The 12,870-nt window shown below is 43.2% G+C and overlaps 1 protein-coding gene across 1 annotated transcript in view; it reads right to left on the bottom strand.

The window, feature by feature from the left end:
* tspan9a (tetraspanin 9a) overlaps window positions 1-12,870 on the bottom strand; it is a 344,343-nt gene that overhangs the window by 264,259 nt on the left and 67,214 nt on the right. The window contains exon 3 of the mRNA XM_041890597.2: window positions 1,486-1,574. The gene's annotated coding sequence lies outside the window, so the exon portion shown is untranslated. The remainder of the gene's footprint in view (window positions 1-1,485; window positions 1,575-12,870) is intronic.

Below are 12,870 nucleotides of genomic sequence, written 5' to 3' on the forward strand. Positions count from 1 at the left end.
GATCTCACCTCGTGGAGTTGCAATGATCATGAGAACGGTGAGGAATCAGCCCAGAACTACATGGGAGGATCTTGTCAATGATCTCAAGGCAGCTGGGACCATAGACACCAAGAAAACAATTGGTAACACACTACTACGTGAAGGACTGAAATCCTGCAGCACCCGCAAGGTCCCCCTGCTCAAGAAAGCACATATATAGGCCCGTCTGAAGTTTGCCAATGAACATCTGAATGATTCAGAGGAGAACTGGGTGAAAGTGTTGTGGTCAGATGAGACCAAAATCGAGCTCTTTGGCATCAACTCAACTCGCCGTGTTTGGAGGAGGAGGAATGCTGCCTAAGACCCCAAGAACACCATCCCCACCGTCAAACATGGAGGTGGAAACATTATGCTTTGGGGGTGTTTTTCTGCTAAGGGGACAGGACAACTTCACCGCATCAAAGGGACGATGGACGGGGCAATGTACCGTCAAATCTTGGGTGAGAACCTCCTTCCCTCAGCCAGGGCATTGAAAATGGGTCTTGGATGGGTATTCCAGCATGACAATGACCCAAAACACACGGCCAAGGCAACAAAGGAGTGGCTCAAGAAGAAGCACATTAAGGTCCTGGAGTGGCCTAGCCAGTCTCCAGACCTTAGTCCCATAGAAAATCTGTGGAGGGAGCTGAAGGTTCGAGTTGCCAAACGTCAGCCTCGAAACCTTAATGACTTGGAGAAGATCTGCAAAGAGGAGTGGAACAAAATCCCCCTTGAGATGTGTGCAAACCTGGTGGCCAACTACAAGAAACGTCTGACCTCTGTGATTGCCAACAAGGGTTTTGCCACCAAGTACTAAGTCATGTTTTGCAGAGGGGTCAAATACTTATTTCCCTCATTAAAATGCAAATCAATTTATAACATTTTTTAAATGGATTTTTCTGGAATTTTTTGTTGTTATTCTGTCTCTCACTGTTCAAATAAACCTACCATTAAAATTATAGACTGATCATTTCTTTGTCAGTGGGCAAACATACAAAATCAGCAGGGGATCAAATACTTTTTTCCCCCTCACTGTATCTGCCGAGCACTGGTGCGACTAATTTCAGTCCTTTAATTTGAGTGACTTCGGAGTGGGGAGCCAACGAGAATAGGGTCTGAATGGCTATCAGAGAGGACCTTACACCTTAGAAGGCCTGGGGAATCAGAGCACAACTGATTGGAGAGTGTTGGCTGTAAACCGAACAGGTTTATACCATGCTATTTCTGTAAGACACACTGCAGAGCAAGTAGTAGGGCTGTCAAAGGTGCAACAGTGCACTGTGATATCAGAGCAGAGGGGGCTGAGCTAGAGAAGCTAATGCTGGCTACAGTATTAATTGAACACACACATCCACGTTAGACTGAAACTTGGTGAGAGCAGTGGTATTACGTCTCTGGTTGGTGTAATTACAGAGTCTCGTTCCCTTTGAAAAGACAGAAGCTGTGTGCGTGTGTGTACGGTCTTACCTTTCCTCTGGGGGTGAAGATGAAGACTGTGTCTGTTCCTCTGTTCCTCAGTCACAGGTCAGAATCTCAGAGTCAGACAGCCCTGAAGCCTGCCAAAAACACAAACTCAGTCAGCCCTCTACTCGCTCTTACACACCACATCCCATGAATAATAATGTCCTATTTATAAAGCGGGCAAGGCCTGTAAAACACAATAAAACCCAGAATATCAAAATGGCTAGATGGGTAAATGTATTCCACAGGCCAGGAGGGAGTCTTCAAATTTAAAGAGCATCAACACCACAGCTTGAGAGACTACAGTAAATAGCCGTACGTTGTTTTTCAAAGAGCAGAGTGGTCAGTGCTTCAACTCAGCTCCACAAACAAAACTCCAGGTGCTGCGTGACCTTGAGCACTGCGGCAAAATTCTGAGAAGGGGAGAAGTAAGGGTAACGTGTTGGATTGGGTAACAAGATGTATACACACTCATGTACACATATTGGTACACATAGTGTATACCTATACTGTAGCTTCTGCATGTGATTAATTTACTTCCTCTCCCTCTCTCTCTCACACACACACACGCAGTGTCACTCAGCAGGCATGGTAAAATACAAAGAATATCAAAGGCCAGCACTTGCTCTGCAGAATGAATGATGGCACTCCATGAACACCTTCATATGAGAAGTGCAGCAGGAGTCTACAGGCTGATCTACAGCCCCAATCTTATTCGCAGGCCAGGTTTCTTCCCCCTGTATGATGACTTACGATGGCCCAGCCGATGCCTTTTATTTCCATTTTATGATGAGCAATGGCATCCAGTTTCCTTTTATCATTTGGAGGGCTGTTCTACAATAGCAGCAGAATGGCAACAGCCTCGACAGTGCCAACAAACTATTCCAATATAGCCGTGTCATCTCTCCTCCATGGACAATATGGGTCGATATCTGAATGGAAGTCCCTTTCCCACCTGAACAAGAGGAACACCTACGTGAGAATGCTATTCATTGACTACAGCACAGCGTTCAACACCATAGTGCCCTCAAAGCTCATCACTAAGCTAAGGACCCTTGGACTAAACACCTCCCTCTGCAACTGGATCCTGGACTTCCTGACGGGCCGCCCCCAAGTGGTAAGTGTAGGTAACAACACATCTGCCATGCTGATCCTCAACACGGGGGCCCCTCAGGGGTGCGTGCTCAGTCCCCTCCTGTACTCCCTGTTCACTCATGACTGCAAGGCCAGGCACAACTCCAACACCATCATTAAGTTTGCCGACGACACAACAGTGGTAGGCCTGATCACAACCTCTCCCTCAACATGATCAATACAAAGGAGATGATTGTGGAATACAGGAAAAAAAAAAGAGGACTTAGCACGCCCCCATTCTCATTGACGGGGCTGTAGTGGAACAGGTTGAGAGCTTCAAGTTCCTTGGTGTCCACATCCACAAGTTTACATACACTAAGTTGACGGTGCCTTTAAACAGCTCGGAAAATTCCAGGAAATGATGTCATGGCTTGTAGACCTCCACAACTCTGGTTCATCCTTGGTAGCAATTTCCAAATGCCTGAAGCTACCACGTTCATCTGTACAAACAATAGTATGCAACTATAAACTCCATGGGACCACCCAGCTGTCATTCCGCTCAGGAAGGAGACGCGTTCTGTCTCCAAGAGATGAACGTACTTTGGTGCGAAAAGTGAAAATCAATCCCAGAACAACAGCAAAGGACCTTGTGAAGATGCTGGAGGAAACAGGTACAAAAGTATCTATATCCACAGTAAAACAAGCCCTATATCGACATAACCTGAAAGGCCGCTCAGCAAGGAAGAAGCCACTGCTCCAAAACCGCCATAAAAAACCCAGACTACGGTTTGCAACTGCACATGGGGACAAAGATCATACTTTTTTGGAGAAATGTCCTCTGGTCTGATGAAACAAAAATAGAACTGTTTGGCCATAATGACCATCGTTATGTTTGGAGGAAAAAGGGGGTTGCTTGCAAGCCGAAGAACACCATCCCAACCGTGAAGCATGGGGGTGGCAGCATCATGCTGTGGGGGTGCTTTGCTGCAGGAGGGACTGGTGCACTTCACAAAATAGATGGCATCATGAGGAAGGAAAATTATGTGGATATATTGAAGTCATCCAAATGGACAATGACCCCAAGCATACTTCCAAAGTTGTGGCAAAATGGCTTAAGGACAACAAAGTCAAGGTATTGGAGTGGCCATCACAAAGCCCGGACCTCAAACCTATAGAACATTTGTGGGCAGAACTGAAAAAGTGTGTGTGAGCAAGTGTGTGCGAGCTCTGTCAGCAGGAATGGGCCAAAGTTCACCCAACTTATTGTGGGAAGCTTGTGGATGGCTTCCCAAAACGTTTGACCCAAGTTAAACAATTGAAAGGCAATGCTACCAAATACTAATTGAGTTTATGTAAACTTCTGACCCCCTGGGAATGTGATGAAAGAAATAAAAGCTGAAATAAATAATTCTCTCTACTATTATTCAAATATTTCACATTCTTAAAATAAAGTGGTGATCCTAACTGACCTAAAACAGGGAATTTTTACTAGGATTAAATGTCAGGAATTGTGAAAAACTGAGTTTAAATGTATTTGGCTAAGGTGTATGTAAACTTCCGACTTCAACTGTATAACTGTTCGAACAGTAACATTAGCTAACATTACAGGGTTACTTGTTTGCTGTTGAGCGACAACTTTATATTTAACATTAGCCTAGTTAGCTAGCTAGCTACCGAATTACTTGTTGTAAATACCAGGACTTGTGTTCAAACTGTTGCAGGGTCTGATGACAATAACAGGCATTTAATTCAGTGGCGAACACAGGAGGAGAAATGCTGCAAAAAAAGGTTTTGAGTAAGTCGTGGTTATAGTTAGCTCTCTTGCCACTGCACTATGCACTGTCACTAGTTAGCTATAGCTAACGTTAGTAACGCGGTAGCCTTCATTCCTATTTTCCACAGTGGTGCTGGTCCTAACACTTCTCTTTTTTTCTAGTTCTCCTGATTTGTCACGTCGGTTTATCTGTGTTAAGCTGATTCTGATTGTAATGTTCATGCTATGCTATATTAGTTTCTACCTGAACGGTTAAACTTTTTACATTTTAGTCATTTAGCAGACGCTGTTATCCAGAGCGACTTACAGTTAGTGAGTGCATACATTCTTGATTTTTTTCATACTGGCCCCCCGTGGGAATCGAACCCACACCCTGGCGTTGCAAACGCCATGCTCTACCAACTGAGCTACACAGGGCATGAATGGGTCAAGCTAGTTTCATTGCACATACAGTAACCTGTTATGGTAAAAGTAATGGTAAGCTGCACTCGTTAAGGTTTAACCTTGGCACTCCAATTTGATAAAGTACTGTATGTGGCAATCTATCTATCTAGAGAAAGTTCACACAACTTTACTTTCCTCATATTATGTATTTTCAGGATTTATGTGAAGAAGTGTGAGCTGGAGGGGCAGCTGTCACCTTCATTCGTAAAAAATAAGTGGGAGAACCATAAGCAAACATACATGGGATGTGACATTTATTGCTGTGCTGTACTTGGCGAATAATGTCCCACCTTTCTCTGAGAGCAAAAACACTTTCCCATCTATTTTCTATGCTTCACCGGCACATTCATGTAACGATATACAGTGCGTTCAAAAAGTATTCATACCCCTTGACTTATTCCACATTTTGTTGTGTTACAGCCTGAATTCCAAATTGATTAAATATATGTTTTTTTCTCAACCATCTATACACAATATCCATAATGAAAAAGTGAAAACATGTTTTTAGAAATTTTAGCAAATGTATTAAAAATGAAATACAGATATCACATTTACATAAGGATTCACACCCCTGAGACAATATTTTGTAGAAGCACCTTTGGCAGCGATCACAGCTGCCAAAGGTGCTTCTGGGTAAGTATCTAAGAGCTTTCCACACCTAGATTGCGCAACATTTGCCCATTATTATTTTCAAAATTCAGAACTGTAACTTGGCCACTCAGGAACATTCAGTGTCTTCTTGGTATGCAACTCCAGCGTAAATTTGGCCTTGCGTTTTAGGTTATTGTCCTGATGAAAGGTGAATTAATCTCCCAGTGTCTGGTGGAAAGGAGACTGAACAAGGTTTTCCTCTAGGATTTTGCCTGTGCTTAGCTCCATTCCATTTATTTTTAATCCTGAAAAACTCCCCAGTCCTTAACGATTACAAGCATACCCATAACATGATGCAACCACCACTGGAGAGTGGTACTCAGTAACGTGTTGCCCCAAACATAACACTTTGTATTCAGGACAAAAGGTTTTGCAGTATTACTTTAGTGCCTTGTTGCAAACAGGATGCATGTTTTGGAATATTTTTATTCTGTACAGGCTTCCTTCTTTTCACTCTGTCAATTAGGTTAGTATTGTGGAATGACTAGAATGTTGTTGATTCAGCCTCAGTTTTCTATCACAGCCATTAAACTCTGTAACTGTTTTAAAGTCAGTATTGGCCTTATGGTGAAATCCCTGAGCGGTTTCATTCCTCTCTGGCAACTGAGTTAGGAAAGACGCCTGTATCTTTGTAGTGACTGGGTGTATTGATCAGAATATGTGAGCGGAGTTGAGCGGTTGGAAATCCTGCTTATCGCTCATGGTGCGGGCTCCTGCGCTCCACGTCCTTTCCAACCACTCCGCTAAACCACTCCACGCTCACAGGAAAGAAAACTGCCGCTCCAAATTCACTCCATTCCTTAAAATCACAATTCAACCAACACCCATCTATTTTTTTGACTACCTGGACCTACCATTTGGTTTTGAAGTATTGAAACCAAACCATATGATTTGAATGAAAAGTATATGAATAAACATGAAAATGCACATCATTTCAAATAGGCTACATATCATATTAAACAGCATATAAACACTCTAAATACAGTAGGTCAGGAGCCAGACAGGGAGCCTAATGAGTTATTTAGGCTATATTATTTATATTATTTCAAGGCTATAGCCTACAAAGAAATACATTGTGAAGCATTTGTGAGTGCAACACACTAGGCTGGTAGGGACATAAAGCAAGCAGCATTTAAACACCATTTTGTTGTATTAAATCATTATAGTCTATAAATTGTGCATATAGGCTATGACTTACTTAGAATAAATACAAATTAAACGAAAAATGACATATTAGTGCCTTTGAATCTTTAGAATTCATTTTTAGAAATACGTGTTTGGCCAGTCTGTGGCTTCAGGCTCATGCGATGGTGCCTGGAGAGCAGGCCAGCAGCGGAGAATATTCTCTTTGCAGAGCAACTGGGGATGCTAAACACCCTTTTGGCGGTTTTTTAAAAGTCTTTTTTATAGGTAGGCCTAAAGGTTTTTAGGCAAAATAACCCAATTAAAATGGAAAGCTTCTTGAACGTGAGAATATGCCAGGCCTATTGGGCCAAAATCAATTATGGCCTATTGTATAGATAATATAATACATTTGAACAAACTTTTAAGATATCTGATTTTTTGCTTATAAATACTTTGCTACAATGACACACTTATTTATCTACCCACCTCGTTCCTTTCTTTTAGCATGTGCATGTAGTAAGTACACCATCATGCTTTCGGGATACTTGTCTTTACAGATCCCACAATGATTCTTTAGTTGTGGCACTACATCACCGCACTCCCTCTCTTGCTCTTGGTCCTCATCTTTGTAAGTCACCTTGATTTTGCACCTGTGTGTTTTATCAGTTTCTTTATGAAAATATTTAGAGAACTCCATGACAGTAGCTAAAGCATGGGGCTATAGATAGCACACAAGTAGACTACAAACGCATGTGGGCTGGGCATGCCCTGCGCTCGTGAAGTGAGCGCTAGTGGAGTGCTACTGGAGTGAAATTGGAGCGGGCGAGTTGGGAATCTCGCTCCACGCTCCAGTCAAATTGGGCAAGCTCCGCTCCTTGCTCCGCTCCAGCTCCGCTCTGCTCACATACTCTGGTATTGATACACCATCCAAAGTCTACTAACTTCATCATGCTCAAAGGGATATTCAATGTCTGAGGCATTGGAAAACCTCCCTGGTCTTTGTGGTTGAATCTGTGTTTGAAATTCACTGCTCGACTGAGGGACCTTACAGATAATTGTATGTGTGGGGTACAGAGATGAGGTAGTCATTCAAAAATCATGTTATACGCTGTTATTGCACACAGAGTGAGTCCATGCAACTTATTATATGACTTGTTAATCACATCTTTACTCCTGAACTTATTTAGGCTTATCATAACAAAGGGGTTGAATACTTATTGACTCAAGACATTTCAGCTTTTCATTTCTAATGAATTACTAAAACATTAGTAAAAAACATCATTCCACTTTGACATTATGGGGTATTGTGTGTAGGCCAGTGACAAAAAAAAAGTGTGAATACTTTCTGAAGACATGTTAGAAAGGTTTAAGTATCCCAGAAAATTTACTGCAATTGGCATACTTTTACAGGGCTTTACATGTAGTATGTTTGATGATGAAAGCTATCCTTTTCCATATTTTTCAGGAGTTGAAAGCTCCCCCCACCGGAGTCAGCACAGAGGGAGGGGAGGCCACAACCGCATCCTGGAAGTGGTATGCAGTGATGGATGAGGCACTGGGGGGCTGCCACTCCATCACCCCACCAGTCCTCATCCTCCCTAGGTGCAGCTGTGGGCTCCTCTCCCTTCCAGAATGGCACAGATGTGGAAGCTGGCGAAGGAGATGACTGCCATTTTAGAGGCCATTTTAGAGGCCATGATTAAGAAGTTGTTTTATGTATTGTGTATGTATATTATTTATTCATTTTGTACAGTTTTTGGTGAAGTCCTTTTTTTTAAACCCAAAGTGGATTTCTGATCTCATTGAAAAGTGTTTGTAATAACTAAATGATATCGGTACATCGACTGTTAGTGTCTTTTTCAACATAAAAAAATGCACTCGCACATCTGAGCTATCTTGTTGCAGGTGCATGGTAACAATTAGATAAGTTGAAATAAAGAGAAACCCGCACACTTCTCTTGCTAGTACCACTTTTTTATTTAAGTGTACATGTTGGCCTCTTGTCCTTTGTCAGAGGTTTTTGGTCTAATAAACTAAATAAACAATCTTTAGTATTATAATAATCATTTATTTAATTTCTTTAGCTCTTTTCATAACAATCTCAAAGTGCATTAATAGCAAAAAAACAAGCAATACATCGTCATGAGTAGCCTAGCTATAGTTGGCTAGGTCAACCAATAGAGGCCAAATCTTTGAGTGCATGCATCCTCCAAAGATGGAGACGGACAGTTCATAGCTTGATCAGAGGAAAGTGGTCAGGGAGATGGTTGATGAGTCTGGTGACGATGTTGTAGAGGGTTAGCTACTCTGGGAACCATCCTGAGTCATGTAGCCACTGGACTTCACAATGTATGGCACCCACTTGGGTGATGCCGCAGCAGCTCTGGGCACCAGAAAGCTCACCACACACAGTTCAGAGTAGTAGCTAGCCAGTCATCCTCATTACGAGCACTCTGCCTCAGCACTGCATTCTTCTACTGCATCTCCCATTCCTCTCAAGCTTCAGGTGACTCTTCAATTGATACATGCTTAGGCCTACGGTTAACTCACGTTTACACCAAATACGTTGTTCCAAACGCTAGCTACTTATCTACTTAGCTACTTATCTACTTAGCCCAAAACAACAACACTCTGGCACCCTGCTATAGTGAAAGGTCACTGGGTGGGGCTACATATTATCCTTTCCGGTTCATATGCCAAGCCGTAACTGATGGTGCGTTCAAGACAACAGGGAACTCTGAAAAAACATGCTCCAACTGAGAAAAATCATTATGAACAGTCATCCAACTAGGAATTACAAGTCGGAAAATAGTATCACTTTTCTGTGTTATCTTCGATTATTTTAAATGAATTACTTTTAAATTGGCAAATAAACCAAATCAAATTAAAATCACAACAAATGTAAGTAAGGTATTTGGCCATAGAATCAATGACCAAAAAATATGTATTTTCAACGTCTGTAAATGATGTATTTTCAAATGTAGTTCAGAACAGAACATTTACCTGATTTCAGCGTCTGGAAAATACGTATTTTCATCGTCCGGAAAAGACGTCTTATCAACTTTCATCCAGAACCGAAAATAAACCTGATTTCAACGTCCGGAAAATACGTATTTTCAACGTTGGCAAAATACGTATTTTCAATGTCCGGTAAATACAACTTTTAAACGTCCGGAAAATAGGTATTTTCACCTTTCAATGAGAACCTAAAATGAACCTAACTTCAACGTTTGGAAAATACGTATTTTCAACATAATTTTGCTTACTGGGATAGCTCAGATGTGTGAGTTTATGGGCATTTTGCCCTGTGCTTTAGGCATTTTGCCTTAGTCCTCGAGTTGAGGTAATGTTGCTATTGGGCAAGTACGTTTATTGTTCTTCAATCAAGTATTTTTGTCAAAAGATTTTGTCTTTTTAATCATTTGTATATTTTGTAAATCTGGATCTAGTCTTCTATCGTCACCTGGCTGCACAGTAAAATACATTCCACCATTTCTTGCACCTGAACCTCTGACTTGTCTGATCCTCGTCTCAACTGTATTTTCATTGCCATCTTCATCTTTTTATGAAGTACAAGTGAGGGCAAGGCTGCATTCAGCCAGCTTTAGCTCTCAATCAAGAGGATAAACTTTAAAAAGTCTTAGAGTTCATGGACTGGCATTTCAAAAAGTGTGCATGTGTGTGTGCGTGTGCATACCCATGTGTGAGAGAGATAGATAGAGAGAGAAATACAGCGAGAGAGAGACCAAGAGAGAGCAAGAGAGCCAGAGAGTAAGACAGCAATATGAGCACAAGAGAGTCTGCATATCAATATAGTTAGTCTGTCCCATTAGTGACCCAAATTAATTTTGGCTTCAGTGACAGTACCTAATAAGACTTATGTAATTACTCGCAATTATTTGGAGCAGCCCATTTCCTCCTCAGAGAGTGTGGACAGCCACTGGACATCCAGCTATAAACACAAGCCAAGGAAAAGGATGGCCATCAACACATGTTTAAGAACTGCTAGAGCAATATTTCCACACGCATTGTAGCATGTTCCCCTGTGTGTGACCAGAGGAGATTAATGACGTGGGGATGGAAAGGTCAGCCGGCCAGCCTTCTGAAGAGCAAAGATCTACTGAGGAGATGTTACTATATAAACCGTATGGCCCGTAGTGCTATCAACAGGCCTGCTGTAATTGGGCACGGGCCGTGATCACTCACCCTCAGTATTATTTGAACCGTCTGTGTGTGTGTGTGCACGTGTGTATGCATAAGTGTGTGGTGGTTCTCCAAGCAAGCGAAAGGGCCGGAAGTGGTAAATGCTTTGGTGCAGTGGTCATGCCTTGGGAGAAGGGCTGTGATCCTGCTAGCAGTGGAGAGCCGTAGAGACTCACTGGAGACTGGAGGGAGAGTAGCCTTGTTCTAATAAGAAAGCTGGAAGGAGGTGTTGATAGGCCCATGGCCTGTTGTGGGTTGTATTGTGGTATCATTAGCCCAAGGGGAGAGAGGGGAGGCAGGCATCTGCCGCTGTCACAGAGCCCCTCCAGCTGTGAGGGTGGCAGCAGGGGGAAGTCACTGTGGCACAGGGGGGCAGTCAGCTGGGCCTCTAACTAGGGCCTGGGTCACACACACACACGTGCACTTGCACACACACAAGTAAGCAGGCCCAAACTCCATTCCAGTGCCACGCCCGGGCCGCCATTAGGGATATGGAACGAAGCACATCTGGATGAGATGAGGGGATCATTTCTTAATTTCAGAGGGCTGAGGTGCTATTGATCGCTCTCAGAATAAGCCCTCTGGTTAGAACCAAATGTGTCTAATACAGGGCCTTCATCACAGTGGGTTAACACAGCCTGGAGGCAGGGCTCTGGATTCCTTCTCCTCAAGTAGCGGGCATTGGGTTCAACAGCTGTCCTTCCTCCCCTGTCCTTTCCAATATGACCCTGCACGTTTCTCTGTTCTCATCATCAGGGCCCAGCGGTGTCCTCTCTCCAGGGTCTCTGAGGCCAGGGCTCCTCTGCTGTTGTCCCTGCTTAATCCTGCTCCGAGTACAGCAAGATAACTTCAGTCCACAAATCCCCAACAGCTGCATTGGTGCTGTGGCCCCTCCAGCGGTCCAGCCCCAATGCCAGATTCTCTACCCGCCTTTCCTCACACAGAGGCCTAGTGGAGGACGTGGACCGGGGCATGCCACGGCGCATGACGCCACCGCCCAAGAATGCCATGGGGAAGGAGCAATGGCAGATCCCATTCCACGGAACGCTGTGAGGGCTGAGGGAGTGAGAGGCAGTGGAAAGGATGGATCCCATGACTTCTACTGTACCTCCTTACCCTGCCCTGAAAACCCTCGTCAACGGAGCTCCATGCCAACGAGACACTGACTTGTGTCCAGGTACTTATCTGAGTAAAATGGACGTTTAATGCAAACACGCCTGGAGGTCTCTGCACAAGGAGCATTAGGAGCTGGAACAGAAATCAATGAGAAACCTTAACCATGCTATTACATTCTACAATGGCAATCATAGACTGGGCAGTGCATTACTACAGTGCATGAAAATTGAGATTTGTTCACATTTCCAATAAATGTGATCAATGTTCAGAAATTCGTTAAGTGATTAGCGATAGTTCCTATGGTGCTCGCAGCAACACTGGTTTTAAATGATGTGGTAAATTGTTTGGATAGGAAGAAACACTGTGCTGCTCTATTCATTGACTTGTCTAAAGCGTTTGCCACTGTCGACCACTCTTTACTTTCAAAGGTCGTCTGAAATTGGCCTGGATCAGGCGTTATGTAATCCCTCCACTCTCCACAAAAATAAACTGGTCACATTCAGGACATAACTTTGTAAGGACTGTGTTTGTGCAAAACTTTTCTGTGAAAAAACAGTGTGGTCAGCTCAAACGCTGACTGTTGCGTCAATGAAAACTGGACGTTCTATATAAGCGTTCTAATCACACCGGTTTGAGCATACGCTGCAGGGACCACTGTAGAATGATCACACCCATTTGTTGGTACGTGCCAAAGGGTTAAGTCTCGTAGATTGATACACTACTCAATCTTTTGTTTATAAAGCCTTCCTGCAGAACCTTCCGCCGGAATCTTACTTAATTGTTAAACTATAGACTTACAAGTGACCAGACCCGATCACAGGGAATGCTAACTCTAGAGGTCCCGTTGATCACTACGGAATTAGGTAAATCAGGATTCAGTGTTTTTGGGCCCTGTGTATGGAATGATCTGCAGAGCTCTCTGCACCTTGATGCTCTGGTGCCTGTTGGGCAGTTCAGGCTGTTGATGGAAGACCTCCCTGTTGAGGAATGTGATTGCTTTTCTT

The sequence above is a fragment of the Coregonus clupeaformis genome, chromosome 11 (genome assembly GCF_020615455.1).
Source record: "Coregonus clupeaformis isolate EN_2021a chromosome 11, ASM2061545v1, whole genome shotgun sequence".
NCBI classification, from domain to species: domain Eukaryota; kingdom Metazoa; phylum Chordata; class Actinopteri; order Salmoniformes; family Salmonidae; genus Coregonus; species Coregonus clupeaformis.